We start from the raw sequence: 18510 nt of genomic DNA, 5'->3' as shown, positions 1-18510 counted from the left end.
GGGGTGTCTCTGTATTGTAGGCAGAGCTGCTTCACAGCAAGACTGAAGGAACCCTCTCCACCCGTACAGACACCCACAGAGACCATTACTGGCATTATTCTGTCACCCACCTTTAGATTGTTAGCTCTTGCAGCCTCACCCTCATTACACCTACTGTATTTCTTTATGTGTCAGTTGTTATGTCCCTAAATGTTTAGTGATACAGAACATTTTGGTCTTTTCTAATTGATTGCAATACTATAATATAGCACAAGAAAATCTATTGTAATGGAGGAGGGGCTGAAACAGAACAGGCATGAAACTGTGGCAGTGACACCTCTTCTTCACCTTTCTTACTCGTGAGCCACAGTCAAATGTAAAAAGACTTGGGGAGCAACACAAGCACCATAAAAGTTAATGAAGGAGCAAAATAAGGGCTGTGATTGGCTATTAGGGGCCTCTATGCACCCTATCAGCTTACAGGGGCTTTATTTGGTAGGAAATCTTGTTTTTATTCAACCAAAACTTGCCCCCAAGTCAGGAATTCAAAAATAACTCCCTGGTTTGGGGGCACTGAGAGCAACATCCAAGGGGTTGGGGAGCAACATGTTGACCCTGAGCCACTGGTTGGGGATCACTGCTATAGAGTAACAGGAGGTGGGTGATGGCCTGTAAAGATTGGCTTGTCCATTGGGGAAGGAAACCATATTGGCATCTCGCCTCATAGAGAAACAAGCTGACAGTGATATCTAGCATACCATTAAGACTAGAGGACTGGCATTTGGAGAGAGACCCCTCCCACCACACTGTTATGGACTGTAGAAGAGTGATCCCCTTCTCACATGCCATAGACTACCAAACTGTAGGCAGGTCCCTTCAGGTAGAAGAGGGGGTTGAAAGGAATGGCTGGGGGCAGGGCCAGGCAGGTAATGTGTAGATTTTGCCAAATACCAGGTCTGCTTTAAATCAGTGTCTGATTTGGGGCCTGAGGGGGCTGTTTTAGCCTCTGTGTACATGCGCTTCCAGGGCCTGTTTTGAATATTAGTGACGACCTGATTTAGGGTGAAGACACACTGGGCTCCTAGTAGCAGCTACTTGTCACTGCTACTAAAACAGACAATGCTTATCAGTTACTGATAATTGTCTCTACGTGTGTTTTAGCAGAGGCAGTTCTCAGTATTGTCTATGATGGTATTTTCTGGCATTTAGTAGCCATGGAAAAGTAGCTTTCATTTTCACTGTGTAAGCACATGTTAACTGATTCTACATGGAAAAGTAGCTGCTACTAGTAGCTCTGTGTGTCTTCACCTTAAGGGCTCTGGTACACGGGGAGATTAGTCGCCCGCGGCAAAACTCCCTGCTCGCGGGCGACTAATCTCCCCGAGTTGCCTTCCCTCTGTCATCCCACCGGCGAACATGTAAGTCCGTGTACCAGAGCCCTTAGAATTCCAGCCTGAAGCCAGTTAGAATGAACCTTGTGACAAATGTCCTCAATGTTTTTGGAAGCCTAGTCAGAAAGATTTAGGTTTGAATTATTACATGAGGCCACTGATGTTCCTGTAGCTGACACGGCTAGAGCTAGGAGAAGGCGCAGCAGAGGAACCTGCCTAGGGTGCAACTATTGTTATAAGGGGAAGGATGGGTGCAATTCCAGGAGCTGTGTAATGGGGGTTATAAAGTTGTTTGTTTTTTTTGTCCACGTTCGCTGTTCCCCAAGGATTCCCCTGCATAGTTGATAATACATGTATGCTTTAGAGATAAACCTCATATAACTAAAGAAACTAATAGTATAATACAGACCCCAAGTAACAGACAGCTTAAAAAAATGCAAGAGCCCTCAGTTCTCTACCCCATCCATGATGCACTGACATTAAACTAAAGTGGGGGATAATTTGTATGGCTTTGTGGTTACTGACCCCAGGAAGTAGACTGCCAGAGACTTAGGGCTCTGGTACATGGGGAGATTAGTCGCCCGCGGCAAAACTCCCTGCTCGGGGGCGACTAATCTCCCCGAGTTGCCTTCCCCCTGCCATCCCACTGGCGAACATGTAAGTCGCCGGCGGGATGGCAGACGCGGCGGCACGATTTCGCGCAAATCGCCGAAAAAGACTTGCGAGGCTTTTTCGGCGATTTCCCGAAATCGCCCCGCCGCGTCTGCCATCCCGCCGGCGACTTACATGTTCGCCGGTGGGATGGCAGGGGGAAGGCAACTCGGGGAGATTAGTCGCCCCCGAGCAGGGAGTTTTGCCGCGGGCGACTAATCTCCCCGTGTACCAGAGCCCTAAAGGTAGGCATTCAAGAGGTTGCCAGACAAGTGGATCTTGCTTGGATATGTCCACCTTGAGGTTGGCAATATCGGATCATTGTGCCGGTATGCAGGATTGCATCAATGAGCTAATGTAGTCCTCACCTTGAGGGAATTTCAAAGCTGCCTGGACAATTTTCAGGCCTTTCAGAGTGCCCCATACATTCATATAAGCTGCTGATTCAGCCTGAATGGCCCAAATCAGCAGCTTAAATGTCCCAGTGTATGTATGTCCACATTTACGTAAGTCTTCAAGGTGATATGTAATTTATTTTTCCATTATTCCAGAGAATGATGTTACTCTATCATTGTTTATACTTTGATTATTGTGTTATGTATGGGGAATTGTGCATCAGGAAAAGGAAAGGCAGACAGTAAAGGTGGTCATACATGGGCCAATTTTAGCTGCCAATATCGGTCTAAAGGACCAGCAGCTTATCTGCCCGTGTATGGGCACCACCAATGGGCTTTTGAGACCAACATCTGGCCTGAAATTGGGCAGATCTCGATCGGGCAGGTTTGATTTTTTTGACAGATCGGGGGGAGTGTTGGCTCGTTAATGCAGTCCATGATCTGATGGGACCTATGCCTGCTTTTTTAATTCGATCGTTTGGCCCTAGGGCCAAATTGGGAGAAGATCCGCTCGCTTGGCAACCTCACTATACGAGCTTATCTTACAGTGTATGGCCAACTTTAGTAGATGAAGATTCCTAATAGACAAAATCGCATCAAGTCTAGGATAGGTGGCAGGAGAATCCCTGACATGAGCAGATTGACTGATTGTGGCAAAACTTGTGGCAACGTGCTAGAAAGAAACTACATGGGAACTGACTGCATTGCATAAAATTGCCAGGTATTTGAGGCATACAGTATTGTGGGCTATTATAAATGAGTTCACAAGTGAAGTTCAGGCATTTGTTTTTCTGTTCTGTAACAAATTACAATGGTTTGCTCTGTAAACTGTAATTAAGTGACTTGTACGCACAAAGGAAATAAGCTCAAACCAGCCAAAAGCCAGTTCTGACTTCCTCCTGTTAGTCTTTTTTTTTTTAAAATTCTTCATGGTCTTCTATTGTGGGTACTTGAAATATTTGATGTCGTTATCAACTTTACTGTTTTCTGAAGTATTACACTATGCAGATCTGAGATGTGCGCTTTCCTACCGTGGCGAGAGCAGGTCCTGCTAGTGTTAGAGCTGATTACCTTGCAACCTGCTTGTTTCTTGGACACCTGAATATGAGAATTGACTGGTAAAGACTGCTTACCTGGGTTCAACTTGATCTGTGGTCTTGCCAGACATTACTTGATGCCACCTGCATGCCTGGCTGTTGCCTGATCCTACTAAACTGATTGTCTACCTGGGTGAGGCCAGACCTTGCCAGATTGCCATATCTCAATGCCTGCCTGCCAATGTGAGACCATAACCCACCAAACTGCCCATTAATGCTTTTTACACTTGTCTCTTTCCTCCTTGTTGAGACATATTTATAAAGTAGATGACTTTGGACTGAGGTGATTCTGCTATCTGGGGGCATGCTTGTTATATATACATGGACAATGAGGAGACCTGGATTAAACAGCAGGAATATGCCGGATGCAGAAATATATAAAACATTTTGAAAAAAACATGCTGGAAACAGATGGACTGATAGATAATCCTATATGTTAATAAATGTTGTGTAATATGTAATAACATTTATTTGAACTATAAAAGTAATTTACTAGCACTGGGCTGTATAAAATGGTTATCTAGAATTAGGGTGACAAATATATGGCTGCTGTAAACCTGAAGCCAAAAGCATGTCAGAGGAGAGATTAAATGGGCAGAAAGCTAACTTACATATAGCCTAAAGGTGGCCATACATGTTAAGATCCGCTCGTTTGGCGATGTGGCAAAATGAGCAGATCTTCTTCCGATATGCTCACCTAAGGTAGGCGGTATGGGGCTAATTTGATCATCCCTTGGGTCGGCACTTGGGCGAGTATATGGGCCACTGTATTTAAGCTGCATGTCGGCAGTAAGTCTGGGTTGCAAGTCAGTGCTTAGTAGCTTATTACTGGCATTCATTCAAAATTATGAAGCCTCAGTCTGGGTTTTACATATATCCTCTAAAGAGTTTCATCTGCTGTACCTTATGCCCTTTTGTGCTTCCAGCACAATAATCATTCCATTAGTAAATAAGCTTTTAAAATATTAACTTGCTTAGAAAGAGAACTTTTTCTATTATCTCCTCTTGTTAGTGGGTTGACACTGTACCAGGGTGTGAAAGCATAATTTCATTGTCACCAGTTTAGCCTTTCATCTGTTTTAATAGTTTCGGGAGCAGGGTGGATCCCTTTTCTCCCTCGTATGATTGAGTCTTCGGGGCATACCGAACTAACTGCAATGATGCTTATTATTATTATTATTATCATGGTTTTATGTAGTGCCAGAGATTCTTCATTCAAATCAGTCCCTGTAGATCAGCTTCATCAGGAAACAGGCTGCCTGTTTGTTTCTGAAATATGGGGGAAACCCGCACAGATATGGGATGATACAGGGTTGGAATTAATCCCAGAAGTTCTGAATACAAATACTATGCTTATTTACTATCCAGGGATTGGAATCACTCTGCTTTAAGGTGGCCTAGGTGGGCAGATTTTAGCTGCTGAGTTGGCAGCTTATCTCCTTTAGAGCCAGCGGTTTATCTGCCCGTGTATGGGGCACTACCCGACTGATATCTGGCTGAAAATCATCCAGATATGGATTGGACAGTTTTAAAATCTTTTTGGGGTGATGACTGCCTTTGTCCCTCAACCCCACTGGCTTGTATCCACATCGTTTTGGGCATATTGGGAAAGATCCGCTCATTTGTTCTTCTGCCCATCAGCATTCATACTGTTGCTATTTCTGTTTGTGGTCTAATACATGCATGGGCATGTTTGTGTGTGTGTAAAGGATTCTTCTTTGGATTTGGGTTGTTCAGAGAATTTGGCTGTAATATTACACATGATATGCAAAGCAATGTATGAAAATCAGGCAGCAGTTCAAGCAAATGTTTTGTTCCCCTGTAAATAACTGCACAGCACATTTTTGCCCTGGGATCTGCTGCCCCTAAGTAAAGTGCTCACGGGGAGGTAGGGGACCCCTAGTCAGCTGAAGATGCTATATACAGCTACATACAGGGAGTATAAAGAGAAACACTGCTACATATAGTCATTTTAGGCGTGTGAGAATCCTTTGTATTCAGCCCAATAGAATCTAAACTCATAAAGTTGTATGACTTGTTTTCCCCAAGTTTTAGTAAGCAAGTTAGGGAGGATTTGGTATTCAGCCTAAAACAAAATATAGATTTGGTGCATTTGTTTTGGTGCAAACCTAGACCACAAATCTTTGTACAATGTGCAGAAATTTTTGTTTTTCCTAGTTTGATGCATTTCCAGAGGTCCAAACTGATGGTGTGATCTGAAACAGACTTTCACAATACAATATACAGACCTAAAGCTGATGTCATTTTATATATAAAGAAGTTTCTGTTAATTTTTCTTGCTTCAAACTGGTTCCATCAACCCAGGGCACACTGAGCATGTGCGGTGCCACTGACACTAAAGATGCCTTAACAAGATTCAAGTTTGGAGTCGTAAACATATGTACAAGATAATAAATCCTATGTAGAATGATCCAAACGATGTGAATTGCCAAATACGGAAACTCTATGATAAATGTGATTGCAATATTACTAATGTAATGCATATGCAACTGTTTAATACCACAAGTTTGGGAGCTGTTATGGGCAACTTTGAAGGCCTGATTTATTACTGTTATAGGTCTGCTGGTACATCAATTTCAGTGCATAGAAATCAGCATCTCTAGTCCTATTCATTTGTATCTTGTAGTTCTCAGCTGACAAGTGCCTGTACAAGCTTTTTTAAGGCCGTTGTCACAGCAGTGCTGAATCCCTGAGCTACTAAAAGGTCACAGGTAGTAGACCGTGACAGCTTCCACCGGTGCCTTATATACATAAAACTTTCTGTTTCAGATGGTTGAGACTTGGGCTTTGATGCAGTAAATTTGGGGCAAAAGGGATAAAGTTAGGTCTCTGAAATATGTCTTCCAGCCTTGAAAGTTCATACCTGCCTTACATGCTTACTGCACTGATCAATAGAATGTAGGGATTTACCGAATCCACTATTTACTGATTAGGCCGAACCCCAAATCCTTTGTAAAAGATTCAGTCGAAATCCAAACGGAGTCCGAATTTGTATATGTAAATTAGGATACAGAAGAGTTAAATACGCTTGTGGCGAAAAATGTTCTACTTCCGTGTTTGTGACTTTTAGGATTGGGATTCTTTTAGTCTGTGAGCGTGGATTTCGGCTGAATCCCAAACTGAATCCTGTGTTTGGTGCATCCCTAATAGAATGCTTATTAGTATGGTTGAAAGTTACCATACAGCTAATGCCACATGGAGCTGTTTCTCTGCCTGTGGGAAAAATGCTGACAGAGGTTCGCCCACTAAGCTGGCACCCTGCATCTACACTGGTCTGCACTGAGGCCAATGCAGTGATTCCAGTTGCAGCCAAGGAAGATGGCTGATTCTCGGCCTGCGTTTTTTCACATTGGCTTTAGGGATGATGCACATTTGTATTTTACTTTGAGCTTCCTCAGTGTGATTAGTCAACTGATTAATCACATGCTTGCCCGCTGCTTCAGTGTTTGTATTTGGGCCCAGGCGCACCATGTGACCCGATAGTCTCCAAAGAGAGATCTGCCCAAACGACTGCCCTAGCGATTGCATCCTGGTTCTTATCTATGGAGTTACATGGAAATGGCATAAATGTTGTGTGTGTATGCAGCTGGGAGGCAAGCAATATGGCTCTTATATATACATGCAAATATACAGAAGGGGGTTGATATGAATACTTGATTTTCCTGTATATGTTGCTGTGAATTGCATATGGACAATGTAGACAGATGTTGTCATCAGACACATAGATTTGTATAAGTTTTGGAACATGTTTGTTGGAGAACCATCAAAACAGATATATGGACATTAAATGATCATTTCAGTGATCGAACAAAGATTGAAAATTCTGGTTCCTTATTTATATAACATTATCCTTGCATATTCAAGGAATCTTAGAGTTGTCCAAGCGCTCCCATATTGGTGTGAATTGTCTGTTTACTGCAGCCTTCAAGTCTGACCACATATTTTCCATTGGAATCAAGTCTGGACTTGGGCTGGGTCACCACAGAGCATTAACGTATTGCTGAGCCGCGCTATTGTTACTTCTCCTTTGTGCTTAGGATCATTATCCTGCTGAAAGTGGAATCTTCTCCCTAGCGCCAGGATTCTGCCAGCCTGCAGCAGGTTTTCCTTCAGCATCTGTGTGCCCTTTTTATTCTCAGGCTTTCCATTGCTCTTCACTACTCTCTGTACTGCACTGCTGCTAAGCACCCCAAGCCATAAAGCTGCCGGCCCTATCCTTTGCCGTTGCAATGGAGTCATGGGTTTTTAGTGCCACATTACTTACCTGTAAGTAAAGTACAGAGTGCTGCACTGTCAGATAGTGAGATACCCTGTATTTACCGCCTGTCATATTATCTGTGCCACCTACTTACTATCCATTCTGTATTCAGCTCCACCAAACTCAGGGTGAGGTGCAAGCTTTTGCACTCCATATTCTTAGTGCGCATTTTGAAACTATGTAGTGTGGTTGCATATTAGCAAGGGTATACAGCCCAAACACACTTAGGGGTAGATTTTTTAAAGCTGTAGTTCACCTTTAAATTCATTTATAGTATAGTGTAGAGCAGGGGTCCCCAACCTTTTTTACTTAGTCAAATGTAAAAAGACTTGGAGAGCAACAGAAGCATCATAAAAGTTTATGGAGGAGCCAAATAAGGGCTGTGATTGGCTATTAGGCAGCCTCTATGCACCCTATCAGCTTACAGGGGCTTTATTTGGTAGTAAATCTTGTTTTTGTTCAACCAAAACTTGCCCCCAATCAGGAGTTGAAAAATAACTACCTGGTTTGGGGGCACTGAGAGCAACATCCAAGGGGTTGGGGAGCAACATGTTACCCCCCGAGCCACTGGTTGGGGATCACTGATGTAGAGAGTGCTTTTCTGAGACAACTTGCAGTTGGTCTTCATTTGTATTTGTGGTATTTGAATGAATTAGGTTTTTGTTTAGCAGTTCTCCAGTTTGAAATTTAAGCCATTGTCTGGTTGCTAAGGTTAAATTTAACCTAGCAACCACTTAAACAAACAAACAAGAATATGAATGAAGGAGGGCCTAAATAGATAGTAATAAGTAAGTAATAAAATGTAAAAATAACAAGAAAACTGTAGCATTACAGAGCAATTGATTTTTTGGCTGCTGTGGTCAGTGAACCCCCATTTGAAGCTGGAAAGACAAATAATCCAAAAACTATAATAAATAAAAAATAAAGACCAATTAAAAAGACTAGACTATTCTATAACATACTAAAAGTTAGCCTGAAAGTGAACTAACCCTTTAATGCAGTGATCCCCAACCAGTGGCTCGTGAGTAACATGTTGCTCCCCAACCCCTTGAATGTTGCCCCCAGGGGCCTCAAAGGTGCTCGTTTTTGAATTTCTGGCTTGGGGGCAAGTGTTGGTTGCATAAAACCCAGTGTAAAGCCAAACAGAGCCTTCTATAGGCTGCCAGTCCATATAGGGGCTACCAAACAGCTAATTATAGCTTCTATTTGCCCCCCCAGGAACATTTTCCGTTCTTGTGTTGCTCCCAAACACGTTTTCCATTTGAATGTGGCTCACAGGTATAAAAGGTTGGGGATCCCTGCTTTAAAGCAGTGTTCTGTTGCTGTGCTGCATAGCACGAGATTACTGTCACTTTACCTGCTAGTTTTGTTTCCTCTTGTCTCTCATATTTGACTAATTAGTGAGTCTCGGATGTGTGGCTGCACTCCATGTCAGTTACAGCAGAGGAAGTTTGCTAAAATGTGCCATATTCGCTGAAAAAGGGTCCTCGTAGTTTTACTGCTGACGGGTTTTTGCAGCAGGCCGAAATGACTCAGTGTAGCTGTCTGTTGCTTTTTTAGACACACACTCATGTATTATTTTTATTTTTCATTTGCATTTATAGCCCCGGCAGGCTTACCTGGAGCTGCACAATTTGTGCCCACTTAACCTGCCCATATATGTATAAGATTTTTAAAAGATCTTTTTGTTTTCGTAGGACCAAGCTTATCCTGAAACGATCATTTAAAAGTGCAATTTGCCCATCAGCAAATTTCAAGCGATATCGTCTAGTTGAAGCCAGGAAATCTACCTGCTTGGTCCTACAAACAACTGGACAATGGGTAAATTTCATTGCTAACAATGAAATTTTTTTAACCTGCCTAAACAATTTTCTGACCAATGTTGGATGAAAAATCGCTTTTATGCAAACCTTTGGTGCCCACTAACCTAAAGATGCCCATACACATACCAATTACCATCGATCGTTCCCTCCATTGACATTCAGGGCTGAATCATCCGATATATAAGGTTGAAACAATAGGGATTCTACCTCCTCTAAAGCAGATTTTGCTCGGGTGTCTTCAATGGCGCCCAATCAAATCTTTTGTCCCGCCCAATATCTGAAGCTTCTGCAATATCGGTCGTGTCGTTGAGGTTTTGTACGATTATATCTGTGCGTGTATGTCCAGCTTTACAATAATTTGACAGATTTGTCGGATCACACTAAACTTGGTTGTTATGGAGAGAAAAATCTTAATGTGTATGGCCATCTTAAATGGACAAATAGCGTGTGGGAGGAGCAAAGCTTTAGGCTTGGTAGGCTTCCTACAGCCTTCTGATCTGCAAAGAAAGCCTGTATTTATTTTGTTCAGCGTTTCGTATATTTAACATGAGTATTAAAGAGGCAACACATAAACTAGTAATCCCTCTGGTGTGACAGTTAGAGCTGGCATTCTCACCAGTTCCTGCCAGGGCAGATATGCAAATATATGGAATATATAAAATAAAGCATGGGTATTGGAGTGCAGACCACTTCTCCATACCTTAAATCTACTAAAAAATCATGTAAACATTAAATGAACCCAATAGGATTGTTTTGCCTCCCATAAAGATTAATTATATCTTAACTGGGATCAAGTACAAGGTTCTGTTTTATTGTTACAGAGAAAAAGGAGATCATTTTTAAAAATTAGAATTATTTGCTTATAATGGAGTCTATGGGAGACGGGCTTTCCGTATTTCGGAACTTTCTGGATAATGGGTTTCCGGATATCTGATCCCATACCTGTAGTGACATCTTATTCTGGTTTTTACTTAGATATCTTCACATACATATGTATCTAAACACATAGGTTTTTCCGCATATTTTCACTAAAAAATCTCATGCCCAGGGTGCTAGTCAGCAGACGTGACATTTGAAAAATGCAATTCTTTCATACAGACATTTCCTGTGGATTCATGCTATTCTGTCCTGAAGTGATCTAATGTTCTGAAACATGCCAGTCTGCACTGTACCATAGGGCAAGACTGTTTCTGTCAGTTCACTGCTTCAATGGAAAGACAAAAATGTTTTTTCCCCCCAGAAAATACCAAGGGTATTTCGGATAAGGGGTCTTTCTGTAATTTGGATCTCCATACCTTAAGTATACTAAAAAAAATCAATAAAATATTGATTAAACCTAATAGGATTGTTTTGCATCCAATAAGGATTCATTATATCTTAGTTGGGATCAAGTACAGGTACTGTTTTATTATTACAGAGAAAAGGGAATCATTTATACATGAAATAAACCCAATAGGGCTGTTTTGCCCCCAATAAGGGGTAATTATATCTTAGTTGGGATCAAGTACAGGTACTGTTTTATTATTACAGAGAAAAGGGAATCATTTAACCATTAAATAAACCCAATAGGACTGTTCTGCCCCCAATAAGGGGTAATTATATCTTAGTTGGGATCAAGTACAGGTACTGTTTTGTTATTACAGAGAAAAAGGAAATCAATTTAAAAAATCTGAATTATTTGATTAAAATGGAGTATATGGGAGACAGGCTTTCCATAATTCGAAGCTTTCTGGACAACGGGTTTCCGGATAACAGGTCCCATACCTTTGAAGTGCTACAATTTGTTATTGCAGTGCTTTATAAATATGTGATTGTAGTGGTTTGGGACAGAAAATGATCTCTTCTGTTGCCATATTGACTGACAAAAACACTAAGGGCCATCCACACTGCATGAATGTGGAGCGAGTTACAGATCATTTGGAATTGTTCGCTCCGTATCGTGTTAGACAAGTGCTACTGGAAACATAGCTAGCAATTCCATTTTCTCCACTACATCTAGTGCTGCTAATTGCCCGGGTGACAAAATGCCGAAAACAATTGTTTGAGCAGCTATCTCTGAACAGAATGGCATTTAAAGGGGACCTGTCACCCAAACATAAAAAGCTGTATGATAAAAGTATTTTAAAAATTAAACATGAACTTTTTTTAATTAAATCATCCGTACCTGTTATAAATGCATTTAAAAATCTGAGCTGTCAATCATATATTGCCTGCCCCGCCTTTATTCCTGAGGCATAGAGGCGGGGCAGGCAATATATGATTGACAGCTCAGATTTGTAATTACAATTACTTTCCATTCAGCACTTCCTAGATGTCACCTAGATGGCAAATGCATAAGATTTTGGGCTGATACAAAGCTTGGCTTAATAACAAGGTACACAAAATGGCGCCGGCCTGCTTGCTGTCACTGTAAATTCTAAGACTGAAGGACAAAAAAAATGAAATAGTTTATATGGTGGTAAGTAAAGTTTATTTTGCTCAACTAACATGATAGAAAAGGATTTGGAGTGGTTTCTTACGGTGGCAGGTCCCCGTTAAACAGCAGTCCAACATGTTATGACAAATTGACACCGGTACTAGGACTGATAACTGTGTCAGGTATGTGCATGTAAGGTGGCCATACACGGTACAATTTTAATCTTTATACCCTCCACTAACGTTCTGAGCTGAATTGTCAATATGGAGGTAGAAACAACCGGAATTCTACCCCTATCTGACGATTCAGCCTTAAGTTGCTTGCCTTTGCTTTGGAATTTTCAGAATCAGAGGCAACTCGTATCACAAAAGCCTTGGATATTGGTCATCTCGTCGATATCGGTTGCCTCATCAATCCACCCTACACGTACCAAATATTGTCCAAAACCTTGTTTTCTATGATAACATCCGTGCGTGTATGGGCACCTTCCTGACTGTCAGAAAATAGCCACAGTTTGATATTTGATATGGGATACATTTACCACTAAATATGGGTACCCAGGGTAATAGGTTAAAGGGGAACTCTACCTAAACACAACTTAAGCTTTTTGAAAAGTAAACATGTATATTGCCAAGTGCTTAATATTATCAATTAAAATATGCAGCCTTTTCATGATGTTTAATGTAATAATATGGTTTGGAACAGTTCCCTAAGCCCCGCCCCCTGTTCCCCTGCTGATCTGGCTGGCTACTTTGAGACTCAAATAAAGTGTAACAGTAGTCGCCTGTCCTCAGCCTGCCTTCAGCCTGCCTTCAGCCTGCATCCTCCCAATCCTACAATTCCCTGCACATGTAATGTCAATAAGGAAAGGGACATCACAGTGCAATGCATTGTGGGTTATGTAGTTCCTGCATGCTGTCTGTAAGCTGTGGAGAAGTTGTTACCATTTGTAACATCAATGTTTTAGTCCCTCCTCCCTGCCAGGATTTCAAATGATGCAGAAAGAGAAGAACTGTTTTGCAGCTGGATTCAGCATATAAAAATTGTATTTATTCATACTTTTTGAAGCAACAGATTGCAGGGATAAGTTTTTTTGGGGTTTCTGTGTTGTGTGGGGCTCTTTAACAAATTTTGACTTGGAAGCCGGAGTTACCCTGGGTTTGGGACTTTTTCAGTGCTTTTTGTGTTGTTCTCATGACTATGAGGGAGAGATGGCTACTAGTGAACTGGGTGGAAAAGCATTTTCTCAGGCTGTACTACTTTAGGGTGTGCCTGGCAAGGTAATCTTTGAAACCTTCTGTCTCCCTCTGAAGTAAGCAGCCAGGCATTAGGTATGTTTAATTTCTGCAATAAAATGAGCTCCCCTGGGGCTGTTGGTTCTCGAAGGAAAGTTACATCCATAGCCTCTTACACACCTTTTTGGCAGCTGCTCAGCAGGCAGAATAGTAAAAGTGGGTAGGATAAGGGCAAGGTAATATTTTGCAATGATGTGAAAGCAAGGTACTGCTTCTTTTTCCCTTTCACACATTTTTTTCTGTGTTGGAATTATAAATAAGTAAGAACATAGTACAGGTATGGAATCCCTTATCCGGAAACCCATTACTCAAAGTTCAGAATTACGGAAAGGCCATCTCCCCTAGACTCCATTATAAACAAATAACTCTAATTTTTTAAAACTATTTCCTTTTTCTCTGTAATAATAAAACAGACTTAAGTTATGGAGATCCAAATTACAGAAAGATCCCTTATCCGGAGGTCCCGAGCATTCTGCATACTTGTACAGCAACGTATGATCTATTATTCCGAATGCTTAGTACCTAGGGTTTTGTGGATTATGGATCTTGCCATATCTTGTATCTCCATACCTTAAATTTACTTAAACATTTAAATAAACCCAATTCTATTGTTTTACCACAAGTATGGATTTAGGGCGAAGACACACAGGGCGATTAGTCAAAAAAAACTTGACAATTAGTTGCGGCAACTTGTATTTTAGTCTATGGCAGCAAAATCACTGTGAGTCGGGGACAACTAATCTCCCTGTGTCTCTTTGCCCTTAGGCAGCAGAGCTGGAGTCGGTCAAGTACAAGGTACAGGTATGGGGCCTGTTCTCCAGAATGCTCGGGACCGGGTTTTTCCAGATAAGGGGTCTTTCTGTAATTTGGATCTCCATACCTTTAAGTCTACTGAAAAATGATTTAAACATCAATTAAACCCAATAGGATTGTTTAGCATATATCTTAGTTGGGATTAAATACCTTTATTTTATTTTATTATGACGGAGATAAAGAAAATCATTTTTAAAAATTAGAAGGCCAGGGATCCCCCTGGCCCCTTATGGTATAATCGCAGACTACTCCGTCAACTATGTTCACAATCCCTATCTTACCATAAAGCTCCAGCAATCTACTGTTTGTATTTTATGTTTGTATACACTGTGATAATTGGAAAGTAGCCTGTATGTCTTTTACCACCTTTATTTGAAATAAAACATATTGAAATAAAAATAAAAAAAATAGAAGGCCTTTCTGTAATTCAGAACTTTCTGGATAATGGATTTCCAGATAACAGATCCCACACCTGTACTTTTTTTTTTATTATTAAAATGATAAAGGAAAAAATCTTTAAAAATTAGTAACATTTGCTCAAAATGGACTCTATATGGGAGATGGCCTTCCCGTAATTCAGAGCTTCCTGGATAATGGGTTTCAGGATAAAGGATCCCATAATAGGTAATGTGAAAGGCAAACTTTCCTTTTGCTGTTGCTTGTAACCAGTGCTTGTATAGATTGTGTTTTTGTACGATGTGTATCATCTGTTGATCCCAACGAACAAGGGAATACACTAATACATGGGAAATTTCATTAAGATAATAGGGAGTAGTGTAACTATAACCTACAGTCACGAGTACTAGAGATGTTTCTTTATGCAGAGATAAAGCCTTTCAAAAGCCTTGTTACTGCTGAAATGTGGAAGATGTTATAGTGCATTGTACTTAAAAATACATAAAGACTAATGTAGAGAGTGTTTCCTTTTAGCTTTGAAGAACTAAAACTATTTCCCAATTTGTCTAATCAAAATAATAAGCGGAGTAAGCATAGATTATATAAAGTTTCTAACGACTTCTTCATGCTAAGTTCACCTGACCTCTGAGTGTTATTTTCAAAAGCAATGGCAGAACTATTACTAAATGTTTCCTTAGTTTTTATAATCGAAATATCTGCATTTACTGAAGGGTGCTATAGGTTCAGCAATCCTCCTGCACAGTGGGAATCCATATTCAGCAATGCAGAGGAAAAGGTGTAGAGACAAAATGCTACACTATATTTGTTCCACTTATAAAAATAAATCAAAATATTGTGTATATGTCAACATGTGTATAACCATCTTGAGGTTCCCAGTGCGGAGTAATCTGTGGCTGTATTTGTTGTTTTTCAGTTCTAGAAGAACACAATGAGGTAAATGACAAATTGGCTGGCTGACAAATCAGGCATTGGCTGAAGGCATTTCATGGGAAATATAATGCATGACAGGGATTGGACCTGTTATACAAAATGCTCAGGACCATGGGTTTTCAGGATAAAGGTGTCTTTCTGTAATTCGGGTTTCCATACTTTAAGGCTACTAAAATCATTTAAAAACTACACAAATCGAATGGGATGTTTTTGCCTCCAATAAGGATTAATCTTAGTTGGGATCAAGTACAGGTATGGGATCAGTTTTCTGGAAACCCGTGATCCAGAAATCTCCGAATTATGGGTAGGCCTGGTCCTATAGACTCTATTTAAATAAAATCATTCAAAATTTTTCAACATATTTCCCTTTTCTCTGTAATAATATAACAGTACCATGTATTGATACCTTGTAAGATATAATAAGACAGCAAAAGTAATAAGTCACCTTGAGTATGCAGTGCAGTTTTGGGCTCCAGTCCTTAAGAAGGATATTAATGAGCTGGAGAGAGTGCAGAGACGTGCAACTAAACTGGTAAAGGGGATGGAAGATTTAAGCTATGAGGTTAGACTGTCGAGGTTGGGGTTGTTTTCTCTGGAAAAGAGGCGCTTGCGAGGGGACATGATTACTCTGTACAAGTACATTAGAGGGGATTATAGGCAGTTGGGGGATGTTCTTTTTTCCCATAAAAACAATCAGCGCACCAGAGGTCACCCCTATAGATTAGAGGAACGGAGCTTCCATTTGAAGCAGCGTAGGTGGTTTTTCACGGTGAGGGCAGTGAGGTTGGGGAATGCCCTTCCTAGTGATGTGGTAATGGCAGATTCTGTTAATGCCTTTAAGAGGGGCCTGGATGAGTTTTTGAACAAGCAGAATATCCAAGGCTATTGTGATACTAATATCTACAGTTAGTATTACTGGTTGTATATATAGTTTATGTATGTGAGTGTATAGATTGGTTAGTATAGGTTGTGTGCTGGGTTTACTCGGATGGGTTGAACTTGATGGACAATGGTCTTTTTTCAACCCTATGTAACTATGTAACTATGTAAAACTGTCCTATTGGGTTTAATTTATGGTTAAATGATTCCCTTTTCTCAGTAATAATAAAACAGTACCTGTACTTGATCCCAACTAAGATATAATTACCCCTTATTGGGGGCAGAACAGCCCTATTGGGTTTATTTAATGGTTAAATGATTCCCTTTTCTCTGTAATAATAAAACAGTACCTGTACTTGATCCCAACTAAGATATAATTACCCCTTATTGGGGGCAGAACAGCCCTATTGGGTTTATTTAATGGTTAAATGATTCCCTTTTCTCTGTAATAATAAAACAGTACCTGTACTTGATCCCAACTAAGATATAATTACCCCTTATTGGGGGCAGAACAGCCCTATTGGGTTTATTTAATAGTTAAATGATTCCCTTTTCTCTGTAATAATAAAACAGTACCTGTACTTGATCCCAACTAAGATTTAATTACCCCTTATTGGGGGCAGAACAGCCCTATTGGGTTTATTTAATGGTTAAATGATTCCCTTTTCTCTGTAATAATAAAACAGTACCTGTACTTGATCCCAACTAAGATATAATTACCCCTTATTGGGGGCAGAACAGCCCTATTGGGTTTATTTAATGGTTAAATGATTCCCTTTTCTCTGTAATAATAAAACAGTACCTGTACTTGATCCCAACTAAGATTTAATTACCCCTTATTGGGGGCAGAACAGCCCTATTGGGTTTATTTAATGGTTAAATGATTCCCTTTTCTCTGTAATAATAAAACAGTACCTGTACTTGATCCAAACTTGTTTTGATTCCTTTTAAGATATAAACCCCTGTTGGGTTTAATTAATGTTGAAATACTTTTTTAGCAGACAAGGTATGGAGATCCATATTCCTTATCTGGAAAACATAAGGTCCCATACTGTTACAAGGTTCTGTTTGATTATTACAGAGAAAACAATGTTTTTTTTTGTTTTTTTTTTAAAGTGAATTATTTGCTTATTCTGGATAACTTGTTTCAGGATAACGAATCCTATACCTATATTTTATATGTATATAGACTGCAGGCCAGTAGCTTTTGCATTCAAGTAGTTGCATAGTTAAGTTGGGGTGAAAAAAGACCAAAGTCCATCAAGTTGAACTCCTCCAAATGAACCCCAGTATATGTGTGTGTATATAATATATATATGTAGTTTATTAATTGGTCAGAGAATTATGTTGTCTTAGTCTGATGTGTTTGTGCTTCAGTTTTAACACTTAGCACATAGGAGGCCTTTGGGCCAAATTTAGCCTTCTGTGCATACAGACATGTGTTATTTTTGGGAGGGCAGTTGTGGGAGAAGCATGTGGCAATATGACTAATTGTTTTGCTTGCAATGGGACTATAGTTAGCGCTGAAGCATGACTGCCTATGTTAAACCCACAAGACAGGCAGTAATTTATGTTGAGACAGATCTGGCCGACCTGCAGTGCCTTTGGTTGAAACGGTAAGATAAACGGCAGGTCTGTTTTTGCCTCTCAGTTTGCCCAATAGTGATGTCATTTTTGTTGGCTACAAATACACGTAGGGGTCATGCAAGTCTTATTTACAGCTGAATGTTTTCCACTGCACGTGTGTTGCTGGGTACGACTGTGTGGATCTCACAGGTAGGAGGCAGTCATAACATGCTCGGCTTGATGCTTACAAGTTTCTCTTGGCCTTGGCCATTACCCAGTTTGTGCTAATTATACAGAGGCTTTCAGCCCGTCAGTCACAGCAGAGAACAAAACTGGCACAAAATATTCTCCGCTCATTGCAAAATTCAAACTAATGCCTTTACCGTGTACTCTAATAATTATACAACAATGTATTGTAAGGCATCTTTTTTGACTAAGGTGGACCTACAGGGGCTTACCATCGGCCCATTTGGGTATTTGACTTATGGTTGGGTGGGTTGGGTGTTGCCCAGTTTGGTTCTCTAAATAGATGGCCTAATACTGCCTCACTTTTTTGTTTTTAACCCCCAAATTAGTGCA

General features: G+C 40.5%; 1 protein-coding gene across 2 annotated transcripts in view; it reads left to right on the top strand.

The window, feature by feature from the left end:
• The window catches only part of plekha1 (pleckstrin homology domain containing A1), a 44848-nt gene that overhangs the window by 911 nt on the left and 25427 nt on the right, over positions 1 to 18510 (top strand).

Source organism: Xenopus tropicalis, chromosome 7 (genome assembly GCF_000004195.4).
Source record: "Xenopus tropicalis strain Nigerian chromosome 7, UCB_Xtro_10.0, whole genome shotgun sequence".
NCBI lineage: Eukaryota > Metazoa > Chordata > Amphibia > Anura > Pipidae > Xenopus > Xenopus tropicalis.
This window is presented reverse-complemented; position numbering and strand designations above follow the sequence as displayed.